We start from the raw sequence: 13130 nt of genomic DNA, 5'->3' as shown, positions 1-13130 counted from the left end.
GGACTTCTTTCACGCGTATCTTCAATGATCAACTCTACTTCAACTTGGTTGGTGATGGAAATTCCAGATGATTGGGACAACTTCAAAAATTACACCAGCCATTCTATTCATCAGACGACAAAACCAGGGTTTATTTCCTTGAAACGATTACACAAAGGTTAAGGTTTACCCTATATTATGCCTCTCATAGGATAAACTACTTGTTACTATTCACATTACTACTTCGTAACTTGATCTTCGGGTATCAAGTCTTGACTTCTACTTCCTAGTATTATTAATCGCTTCGTCAAGGATATCCTGAAATTCCTTTGGCATTGATGGTGCACTTGGCCTTGTTACTTCATTGTCCTTCTGACAATTCTTAGAAATATGGCCTTCTTCTTTACATCTGTAGCACACCTCCTTGGGAATCGTACACTTATTGGCGTAATGCCCTATTTCTCAACAGTTAAAGCACTTCACCTTCCCGTCACAATTCCCAGAGTGTTTATTTTTGCACTTCCCGCACCATTTTCCTTTATCTATTCGTTTGCCAAACTTTGAGGATATGTTGCTCTTGTTGGGCCTTGAATACCCCTCAAATTTCCTCTTCCTGCCAACTTCAACTTTGTTGGCGGTTGTGTCATTGATCATTTCCTCAATAGACTTAGCAACCCTAATAGTTTCCTCAAGAACAGATGTCTGACCTATTGGCACAATAAGTTCATCCTTACTTTGTTGAAGTAAACGTTTTGTTTCTTCCATCTGTTCACCTAACATCGTACGTACCATTGCCTGCACTCCAGTCATCGTGATTGGCTCAGGCTGTGGATTATCACTTCCGAACCCACTTTGAGTACTCGGCATTTCGATCTATACACCAATCGAAGGTGAATTTAGATCTTCATTTTCGTTAGATGTTAAGTCTTCGAAACGTTTATTTGTTAGTTCCAATATCGTAGTCATACGTTTAGAATCCTACACACATAAGGTTTCCAGATCCGGTCGGCAACAGACCATAGATCCGAACAAATAATAGCATCATTATAGCTATAACACAAAACATTTAGCACATAAAAGCATTTTAGGCATCCTTCCTAAAATAAACTAGTGCTCGTGTCTAAAATATGGTAGACACTCATCTCACAATCATCACTTAGCATTCTAAGTACAAGTATAGAAATTCTACAATTTCTTAGTTTGCTTAAACTAATGCTCTGATACCAACTGTGACATCCCCAAATTTCTCGGCCAGAAAAGACCGATTTAATTTATGCTTTTTAAAATCAAATCAGAGAAATCTTTATAAAAGATGTTGCGGAATTGGTCCCCAAAACAAAATATGATAAAAGTTTGTCAAAACATTTCTTTAAGAAATATATCATTTCCTTTTATATCAAAACCTCGGGATGTCATGTTCCGATACAGATCAAAAGCATAAACAAGACATTATAAGCCTTACGACAGTTATTTGTAACTACTGGCCTATAATCCAAAATTCACTCATCATCATCATCCGACTATGCTCGGGGTCCTCTACCTGTAATATAAACAGCTGAGTGGGTCAGGCTTGGAAGCCTGGTGAGCATATAGGGTTTTCAACCCACAATACATAAATTTATTATGTTTAAACATCAATCAATCAACCTAATTACCCCAAACCCCATTATTTTATTTATTTCTTAAGGGTTTACCCTAAGAATCAACTATCACTCCTTCCTAAGGATTCATCCTAAGGAATAGACACAAAGTCACCTCGTGACCGGGGTTTATACAACGGGCACTAATTCCATAGCTGCCAAAGTTTATTCAACATGTGCTAAGTCCATAGCTCTCATTTATCGACAATATTATTTACAGGTGTTCTCTCCTGCAATACATGTCAATGGGTTTTAGAGTACAACAAATGAACATATAGTTCATTACACCTACAGGTTGCGGGCCTGTTAGTGTTCCATAGACTATCTAGAATAGTCCATGGTTGTCATCCATATTCTGCTGAATGACACGGGCCAACATTTTGGGTAAGTGATTCTCTCAAATTTCACCACTCACCCTCAACTCATGATCAATATTATTGATCATCTCCTTTATCCAACTCATCTTTCATCATACCCACTATTTCATCTACCCATGTTTTACCCAACATTTTTCGTAGATAAAAATACATATATAGTTTAAATTATTTAAAAACATGTATAAATCATTCCTTCAGCACCCATCTCAAATAAACAAACAATATATATTCACACAACACGTATTTTATATAAAATACTTCATATCTATGTGTAAGGTGAAAGTAACTACACACTCACATGATTGAATGAAAACCAGACAGCAAATTCGTTTCCTAAAACGATCGTTTCTAATAAAACCGGGAGTTTTATTGAGAAACCGGGCTCTGCGAAAGGTCGGGCTTCGAAACCGAAAAGATAAATTTTTCGGGCTTCACAAACACTTCGTGGCGTATTCCGGGGCTTATAATCGATACCGGGGATTCGGGGGATGATAATATGAAAGAAATATGGAGAAAGGGGCTAAAAATGAAAGGTTTTCAAAATTCCCCGGGAGGTCTCGCACCCTTCTATTTATAGGGTGGGGCTTCTGATCGGACGGCTGAGAAGGAACTACACGTCGCGGATCCGAGGGCTCGCAGGCGAAGGCTCGCACATGGTCTGCGCATGCGAGGGCTCGTTGGCAGTCTGTGATTGGTCTGAGGCATGTGTCCGATGCGCAGGTGGTCAGCAGGTGCGAGGGTCTCGGTGGCACTCGCTGATTGGACCGCGGAGTCGTCTTACACGTGCGAGGCTCGGAGCTAGGCTGCACACGTGTCGCTCCTCAGATGTGCCACGGCTTCGGGTGAATCAGTAGCTCGGTGACTCAGCAGGTTGGTGACTCAGCAGCTCGGATGACTTAGCAGGACACGTGGTACTTTTTCAATGAGGGTGACGTGGCAACTCGTGACTATGCGAATTTTCTCGATTTTCGTGCCAAAACTTCTAAAATCCATAACTTTTGAATACGAGCTCCGTTTTTGACGTTCTTTATATGCACGCGTAGCTAAAATTACGCTCTACAACTTCCGTTTAGACTTCGTCGGCTAATTTTGACTTTAAATTTTATATTATTATTTTTAACAGACCGGGACAGGAAATCTGTTAAAAATTCATAACTTCTTCATCCGACGTCCGTTTTCATCAGACTTTTTACCGTTGCGCTCCTAATGACCAGACCTTCAATTCTCGTTTAGGTTGTGTTGGCTAAAAATCGCTCGATCTAAAATTCGAGTTTTTAGCTGTCTACTGCTAAGCTGAAACTTTGAAAAATCATAACTTCCTCATACGAAGTCAAATTTGGGCGTTCTTTTTATCTAACTTCTCGGTTTAACGAATACTACGACTTTCGTTTAGATTACTAAGGCTAAAAAGTAGTTTATCAAAAAATCACTTTTTATGACATTCGGCACCATACCGGTTTTGTCGCGAAACTTCGACAGGTCATAACTTCTTCGTTATAACTCGGATTTCGGCATTCTTTATATCCCCGAAATCCTTGTTTCAACCACTACAACTTTATGTAAAGACATCGGGCTTATCTCACACTTTAATTTTGATGCTTATTTTTATTTTTAATTAATTAAACCCTAATAATTAAGCATAAAACACATAATTCACATAAAATTCACATAATTCCTTTTCATTTCTTCTAAATGAGTTACAAAGGTTAACCTAGACCATTATGTCAATATTAATGCCTAGCCTAGAAACACGGGCGTTACAAACCGTAAGCACGGAGCTTAGTAAGTTCCTAAAATACCACATACCATACATATCAATAGGCCCAACCATAGGGGTGTATTTCAACCTTATGTGAACACTATGATCCTACCATATTATTACAATCACTTCCAGATTAGCCCGACCGTAACCTTTCTGCCATGATCCTACCATGGTCTTCCATGCAAGTCATAAAGATAAAAAGGTGTTGTGATCCAACCACAATCTTCCTCGCAGACGTAGTCAATAGCTATCAGCTCTCACAGCTAATGAATGGGTGTTAAACACCTCCTAATAAACCACACAAGGTAATCCCTTAATCCGAATTCTAAAACTACCTAGTTGACCAAAAGTCAACCATATAAAAAGTCAATGGTCAAAGTCAAAGCCAAAATTAACTCCAAATGGTCGCCACGTCGTGTCCATCCTTATCCATGTCGTGGTCGCTTACCGACAAAACAGTTGAGTAAATCCTAATCGTCATGCTGTGGACACTGGGCTTTTATAGCCTAATGAATTAAGCTCCCAATTAATTTAGCCAACCCATTCCAACTTTCCAGAAATATTCCTAAGGCCTATCATAACAAAAAAAAAAATCGATCATTTTCATAAATGCCTGGCCTATGCAAGTCTAGTAATCCAATTAGGTCAAAAATCGAGAAATGTGACCTAAAACTCATACTAAGTTCACATACCACATCCAAATCTTAGATCTATAAGATATAATGTTCATGGGACTCATAAAGATCATAAAGTTGCTAACTTTATACCGCCCATTCACTCTAACCAATACCATGGACCAAAAACCCCATACAGTGACTTAATATTAGATCTAAGGATTTAATGAGCAAGGTGAAGACTTTTTACCACCAAATGATTAGAAATGAAGTGAAGATACGAGATCCAAGCTGGAACCAATCACACAAACACCAAGATGAGCTCTTTCTTCTTTCAACCTTCACAAAGATGGCTTCACACACTCAAACATACCTATAGAAGCTAGGGTTTGGATGGAATAAGATATGAGAGGGTGGAGGCTGCCAAATGAGGTAACCATAGGAGTTAGTGCCCTTAACTATGGCAACAATCCCAAGAATTAGGGTTTGTCCCAAAATGGCTGCCACGCCGTGACAAACATAACGCCATGTCGTGGCATCACGTAGGTGCGCGTTTCTTTTTTAATGGATGCCACGTCGTGGCCACGGCAAAAATCCATAAAATGCATTAATTAACTCATGAAAGGAATACCTGAAAGATGGATGTTCCACATACGGGCTTCGTTTTCGACATTCCATATATCCCAGAATTATCTTGACGTGACACTACAACTTTCATTTAGGTCTCAACATCTAATTCTCAATACATTATAAATACATATTTAGATCGGTCTAAACCGTTAGAATTCTTGCGAAATTCATAAATTTTTCATACGGACTCCGTTCTCGACGTTCTCTATATCGATGGATTCGTTTTTATGAAATCTTCAACTCTCGCTGACATTGCATCGACTAAAAGCAACCGATCTCAAATTCACTTTTTGTTACACACCTAGTGGTGTTAGGCTAAACGCGAAACTTAGAAATATCATAACTTAGTCATACGAAGTCGAATTTGGACGTTCTTTGTATCTACGAAAATCGTATTGATGTCTACTAGATGTTTATGATGATTAGTTTGGATAAAAGGTAATATATTTATATTTTGAATTCCATAATTAGTCGTTTGTAGTGTAAGGTGAAAACGAGATGTTACAAAATGTCTCTAAAATGACAATTTTATCCTCAACTTTATTATTCTTTGTTTTAATAAATTGGTTCTCTCTCCTTTATTTGTTTAATTATTTTACGATTATGTGTATAAAAAGTACAAATTACTGGAGATATTCTTGTATACCAATCTTTTGTATTAATTTATTCAGTCGAAAATATAAAGTTAATAGTTCTGCTACAAAATACGAGCCACCACCATTCATTTGTATAATTTTACAATTTAGAACAAAAGAAAAATAAAAAATAAAAAATTGATATATGAAGGTATTATGTTGACTTTTAATTATTTTTGAGTTAAAAACATGTTAAGGTAAATATAATTATATTGTATCAAACAAACAATTATGATTTTATTTATAGCAATTTTTAAGTAATCTGCATTGATTATTTAATATTATTTTCAAATAAAAAAATAACATAGTTATTTTATTTATATTTAGACATTTTATTTAGACAAAATGCAAACAAAATTTTATATGTACATCACCTACTTCAGACATGTGTTATTTATATATCCAATATTTTATCTAAAAATGCCCTATGACCACAAAAAAGATAATAATAAGTATATGTTACTCCGTCATTGATGACTTCTAATTGAATTGATAGGATATTCACATTTGATACAGAATTTGAGTGATTCTTGCACTATTTTAAGTGACACACTGATTAAATTTAACTTCAACACATTTTTAGCCGTGAAATATAATATACTATAATCTATTCCTAAATTAACATATAAATCCATTTACGCACACGATGACACTTGAACACTTGACTTTAAGGAGGAAGGACACCACCTAATACCGTTTGGCTAGAAGCCCTTTGGTAACACATGTTAGATTTCACTACTACACACTGCAATATTAGCAATTTGTTTTTATGAAATTGAAAAAGAAGTTTTTTTTGTTTTAATTTAAATTTGTAACTCTACCATCTTTTTAGTATTTAAAAAAGGTTCACTAATTTATATTTTTTTATTAAACAACAAAATTGATTTATTATCAATTTATGCAACCAAGTTTTAATATTACTAAGAATTTACCAATATTGGAAGGAAAATATTAATATAAAATCAAATTTGTTATATAAATAGTAAAAAAGAAATGGGAAAAAATGAATAGTTTGTTAAGAAATCCAAATTGCTAGGTAAATTAAGAAATGTAGGTCATTTTGTACATACATGAGGACCGAAGGTATGCCTCAAACAACATAGTGCAGAAAGGTGACTCAGCAATGAACCAAACCCAAAACACCACTGGGAATAAGTAATAAAATTAGACTTTCATGGACTTACGAATCAACCACCATTGACAACATATTGTATCAAAAGTTGACTTTGAGAAATTTGTGTCATGAAAAATTCTTTTCTTTCAATAGATATGATGGCGTACGCATTTTAAAATTCTTTGTAAAAAACATTGAATACTTTAAGATAAACAACTATGACTAATTGCACGTATTGCTATCATTCCCAAGTATCTCATACTCATCTCATTTACTATTAATATAATTTTTTTTATTTGTGATATTTTTTATTTTAATATGGTTTTAATAAATTCAAGTAATTTAAAAAAATAGATACACAATAAAAGTTAGCGAATTTAGGAACTTGGGACTAATTCACTTGATAGAGGCTTTGCCTCTTAGTTGTAAGGTATCGAGTTTTAATATGAATGTTGACGAGTTCTACTAACTTGGTGATATAAAATTATTGATCAACCGTTAAACAAAAAATCAAATATAACTATAATATTTGTTGCAAAATAACCAAATAACTAGATCCCTTTCGTTATGCATAATAATATCCACAAATTTTGTTAGTTGGTCCATGTGAATCATAGAACCAACCCATTGCGAAATTACCTTTTGCATAATAGCCTCCACATCGTCATAGTTAAACTGTTGCAAATAAACATTGCAATGCCACATAATATCTATGATTTTAAACATGGGTGTTGAAATTGCAATGCCTCATAAAATCTACCTTTATATATATATATATATATATATATATATATATATATATATATATATATATATATATATATATATATATATATATATATATATATATATATATATATATATATATATATATATATATATATATATATATATATATATATATAGGTTTAGGTGATAAGTCCATTTTATGAATGTACTAAATTGTCATAAATCCGTTGAAGTGATATAAAATTGTCCAAGAATGACACTACTTTGATGATTTGTTGAACTTCATATGCAGGTCAATATATTGTACTAAAAGTGGGTGGAACCTGCAAGTAAAACAGATTGCTAAAGGAATGAAGAAACGTTGCTGGGAAAATTGACCATGCTTCAATGTTTTGGGCATATTTCAAGTTTTGGAGCTCCGATTGACATAAGTAAAGAAGTTTTGGAAACTAGACAAGATTTTCTACAACTTTCTTGTTTTGTGTTTCTGCTAGTTATGTCGTTTTGACCACCAAAACTTGCACTGAAGATGAAGGACGCCTCCAGGCGTCTAAGACGTCTCCTAGGACGTCCAGGTCAAACGGTCAGCATTTGGTCGTTATTTCAGAGCACAAAGAAGGAAGAACCCCGTCGGCGTCTTACATGACGTCTAAGACGTCCCCTAGGACGTCTTGGTGTTTTAGGGACGTCCCGTGTTGGAACTGTGTGTTTCGGAATGTTTAGAAAACAAGGAAGGACGTCCTAGAATGCGTCTAAGACGTCTCCCAAGACGTCTGATGTTTTTGGCCATTTTTAGTGTATTTCAAGGACGGCATAAGGCATGTTAGGACGTACAAAGAACGCTTGGGCGTTATACACGACGTCTAAGACGTCTCTTAGGACGTCCAACGTCCCACATCGCCCAGTTTTACTCTTTTCTGTCAAGTAATATAAATAGGGACTTGTCCATTCGCTTTTAGGGTTACCACCTGCGACTTTCAGAGTCTTTTCCTGCGTTTTTGAGGCTTCTAAAACCTTGGAAACATTTGGAAACACAAATCCATTCCATTTCAATCCAGATTCAAGGCAAGATTCGATTCAATTCATCATCAAGAAACATTTGAAGATCATTCAACCGGTGATTCTCATCAATTTGAGTAACTTTCAGAAACGATTACTTCTTCCCAAGGTTTATTTGTTTCATATTTTGATAATCATTAGGTTACAATTATTGGATGATTTAAAGTTTGTTTATGAATTCTATTATGCATTTCAATCATTTCATCAAAGTTATTGTTTTTATGAATTTAATGGAAGGTTAAATCGTTAGGGTTACTTCCGGGGATGTTTAGGACATTTTGATGAACACACTTGATTCTAGTTAATTTCAATTGTTGTTTTATGCTTCATGTGATGATCTTTTGGTAATGATAATTGAAATTGGGTTATATGAGTTGTTTGATGTCATAATTGAGATAATCTATTGTCAATTCATCATTTGTTCCAAGTTCAATTAGTTTAGGAATAAAGACAAGTGATTGAATCAACATATATTATTCCCACTTATGATATTGAATGTTAATGCGGTAATAGGTAGTTGTAAGACATTTTATTGCTAGTTCACTAATTGTCCCTAATCCATTTAGACATAAATGAGTAAGACAACTAGTTGAATGAACATCTAGTGTACATAAAACTATGTGTTACAAGATAATAAACCCCAATTGCATCTACGTAATTGAATTAGGATTCTAGGGAAGAAAGTGTGTGAATCTAAACTGTCCATAATTGAATCGGGATTACTCTAGTTTTCTCATTGAAATTTTTATTTTTAATTAATAAATTTTCAAGCTTTTGTTTGAATTTTGTTTTAATGTTTTTCGTGACAATTGCTAGTAATACTTTTTTTATTGATTGCTTTGACACAATGTTTAACCACGGACTCCTTGTGGATTCAACCCGACTTACCCTATCTACTTAGATTAGTTGGTTTATTTTTAACCGAGACAACGACCTCGATCAAAATTTGGCGTCGTTGTCAGGGAGATTGTGCGCTTGAGCTATTGTGTTTAAGTAGTTATAGTCTTTTACTTTCATTTTCAATTCTCGTTTGCAGTTTTTGTTTTGTTTTATTTGTGTTGTGCAGGCACACCGGTGCATGCATACAAGACATAGAGGATGCTCTTCACCGCTTGCATTTGATCCGGAAATCGAACGAACAGCTCGCTCAAATCGGGTCGCCAGAAGGAACATCAACACTATGAGTGTAGATAACGTTGTCGTGGAAGATGTGGTCGAGGGGCATGAGGATGCAACCAACAATCCTCCACCACTAGTTCCACCACCAGCTCCTCAATTCCCAAACAACAACAATGGAAACAATGGGAATAACAACAATATTGGTGCACCAATCATCCAACCAGTACAACCACAACCAAATAGAAACAACTGTGGCCAAAATGGTGGAAATGGAGGAAATTAGGCACAAAATACGGGAGGCAATGTAGGAAACCACAACAGTGGTAATGTTAGAAATCAGAACCAAAATCCTAGAAATGTTGGTCCTTAATTCGGTAATGGTTTTAACGAGGATGACTAGGACTTTGATGATGGAAGTGACAACGGACTTGGTTAGAATCATAACCACAACGGTGGTAACAGGCGGAATCAAGGAAATCGGGTGGAAATGGGAACTACAACAATAATTAGAACAACCAGAATTTCCCCAATGGTGGCAACAATGACTACAATGATGGGTTCAGAAATCAAGGCTTTGGGAATCAATATCGAAGGAATCCAAATGGTGGATTCAACAATGCAAATGGAGGATACTACAACGAAGGTAACCAATTCCCTCATCTTTAATTTCCGCAGCCTAATAGACAATCTGTGGCCTCTCATTTTCAGCCGGGAGAGTATGATGATGCTTCACCTATACTCTTCGCGGAAGGAAATGAGCATCATGTGGAAGTAAGACCACAACTAATTAGTGTCTTATTTAGAGGCCATAAAACTGATGATCCATACAATCACCTCTATGAGTTCCTTGCAATTGCTAACGCGAATACTCCGCGAGGAACTAATAGAGATTCATTTAGACTTCACTTATTTCCGTTCACTTTAAAAGAAAAAGCTAAGTATTGGTTCACTTCTCTTGCCCCCCAATAGTATTACTACTTGGGGGCAATTAAAAACTAAATTTTTGCAAGAGTTTTACCCGGCTAGTAAAACAACAGAAATAAGAAAAGCTATACAAGATTTTGCACAAAAACCCAATGAAGAATTTCATGATGCATTTGAACGCCTCTAGGAATTGTTACGTTCATGTCCCCATCATGAATTTCTCCGTTGGCAACTTGTACGTTTCTTTTATGATGGAGTCGACACTGCCAATCAAACCATTGTTAATGCCTCGTCTGGCGGCACTATTATGATGCAAGATAGTGAAGACGCTTGGTGATTCTTGGAGAAGTTGAGTCATGGTTGAAAAACCAATTACTCAGCTAAGAAACAGTACAACCCAATTTCATCTGCTGCTTCAGTTGGACTAGACAAAAACTGGAAAAATGAAGTCAAATATGATATTAAATCTTTAAATAAATTTTTTGACTTACTACTATCTAGTCTAGGCAAAGCGAAAGGTATGTTTTTTTCGCAGGGACAGAAGATATGTGTAAGCTGTGGAGATTCAGGACACATTGCAGATGAGTGCATGAAAATTCAAGAGGAAATTAATCAAGAGCACGACTATGGTCAATTCCAAAATAATCCTTGATCATTCAATCGGAACTACAACCAAGGCGGGAACTACCACAACAATGAGAATTTCAACAACAACAACCGTCAAGGGAATTACCAAAACCAAAATCAGCCAAAACAGTTCCAGCAGTCCAACTTTAACCAAGGTGGAACATTAAAGGAGCAGGAAACTGATGGCAACAAGTTGGACAAAATCATGAAGTTCATAACCCAGACATATCAGAAAACCGACACTAACTCCAAGTCCATAGCTGCTATCGAGAAGCAGATTGCTCAACTGGCGGAGCAAATTGAGAAAAAAGAAACGACAAGTTTCCAAGCACCACAACAGTCAACCCATCTCACACCCAAAGACCCGGAAAAGAGCATCAAGTGAACGAGGTAATCACCTTGCGTAGTGGGAAAAAGGTTGAGAACAAGGTAAGTGCTCCTACCTTAGATAATGATAGTGACACTGAAGTCATCTTTGACGAAAAAGAAGAGTTTGAGAAAGATTTTAAATCTAAAAAACAAAAAGAAGCTAAGGGTAAAAATGACTCTAAAGTTGGGGAGCATGGTGTGGAGGTTAATACCGCACCATACCCTTCGGCTTTAGAGAAACCGACATCCTTCCCTTTTGGGAAGCGAGGGCCGAAAATGGAACACATGTGGGATCTATTTAGTCAAGTTAAAATAAATATCTCATTAGTCAAACTTATTAAGGAGGTACCTTCTTATGCTAAATTTTTGAAGGATTTGTGTGTTCAAAAACGCAAACTCCAAGCACACCTCCCTAAAAAGATTGACTTAACCGAGCATGCAAGTTCCATAATATCAAATAAACTTCCACCCAAGCTTAAGGATCCCGGAGCACCTTTAATTTCTATTACCCTAGGTAATATTAATATCAAAAAGGCGCTCCTTGATCTTGGAGCTAGTGTTAACATAATCCCGAGAAATCTTTTTGATCAACATGACTTAGGCACTTTGGAACAAACTGATATTATGTAGTGATTGGCTGATAACTCAACCATAATTCCCCAGGGTATATTATCATATGTCATCATTAAGGTGGAAGATTTGTATTACCCAGTTGATTTTCTTGTGCTTGACACCGAGAGCACCTATAAAGAAAGTCAACCTTCTATTATTTTAGGTCGTCCGTTTTTGGCAACAATAAATGCAATGGGTATCTCTTTTGGAAATAGGAAACTTAGAATTAATATTTTTAATATGTTTCCTAACTCACCATCAGATTATGAATGTTATCGTGTGGGTGTGGTTAATGACTTAGTGCATCAATTCACTCCGAAAATCTTACACCCCGATCCGTTGAAGTTTTTTCTTTCTAATGACAGGGACGAAGTTTTAGAGTTGGATGACATCAAGACAGTTGAGGAGGCATTTGAAAACGCTATTGAGCAAGAGAGGCCACCATGGAGTTAACAAGTTGAAAAATTGCCAACAAATTTTTCGGACCCACTTAAGGCATCTTTAGAGGAGCCACCCACTCATGAACTCAAAACTCTTCCTTCACATCTTAAATACTCTTTTTTAGGAACTAACGAGAACTTACCAATTAGCATATCTTCTGATTTGACAAGTCCATAAGATGAAGATTTACTGAAGGTGCTTTCCAACTATAAGGGAGCAATTGGATGGACCATAGCAGACTTATAGGGGATTACTCCAGCCACATGTATGCATCGAATCATCATTGAAGTCGGAGCAAAACCATCCCGAGATGCACAACAAAGGCTCAATCCAAATCTGCGAGAAGTTGTAAAAAAAGAAGTGTTGAAATGGCTTGATGCGGGTATTATCTACCTGATATCTGATAGTGATGGGGTGGGCCCAACACAGAAAGTGCCAAAGAACTCAGGCATTACAGTGGTAGATACGGAAGATGGAGAGAAGATATCAACAAGACCGG

General features: G+C 36.2%; 1 non-coding gene across 1 annotated transcript; it reads right to left on the bottom strand.

Annotated features, from left to right (window-relative positions):
• Positions 1-10694: 10694 nt before the first annotated feature.
• On the bottom strand, positions 10695-10801 carry LOC111887247 (small nucleolar RNA R71). Its single transcript, XR_002848713.1, has one exon. It is a non-coding gene; the product is annotated as a small nucleolar RNA R71 (small nucleolar RNA).
• Between the last annotated feature and the right edge of the window lie 2329 nt (positions 10802-13130).

Source organism: Lactuca sativa, chromosome 5 (assembly GCF_002870075.4).
Source record: "Lactuca sativa cultivar Salinas chromosome 5, Lsat_Salinas_v11, whole genome shotgun sequence".
Taxonomy (NCBI): domain Eukaryota; kingdom Viridiplantae; phylum Streptophyta; class Magnoliopsida; order Asterales; family Asteraceae; genus Lactuca; species Lactuca sativa.
This window is presented reverse-complemented; position numbering and strand designations above follow the sequence as displayed.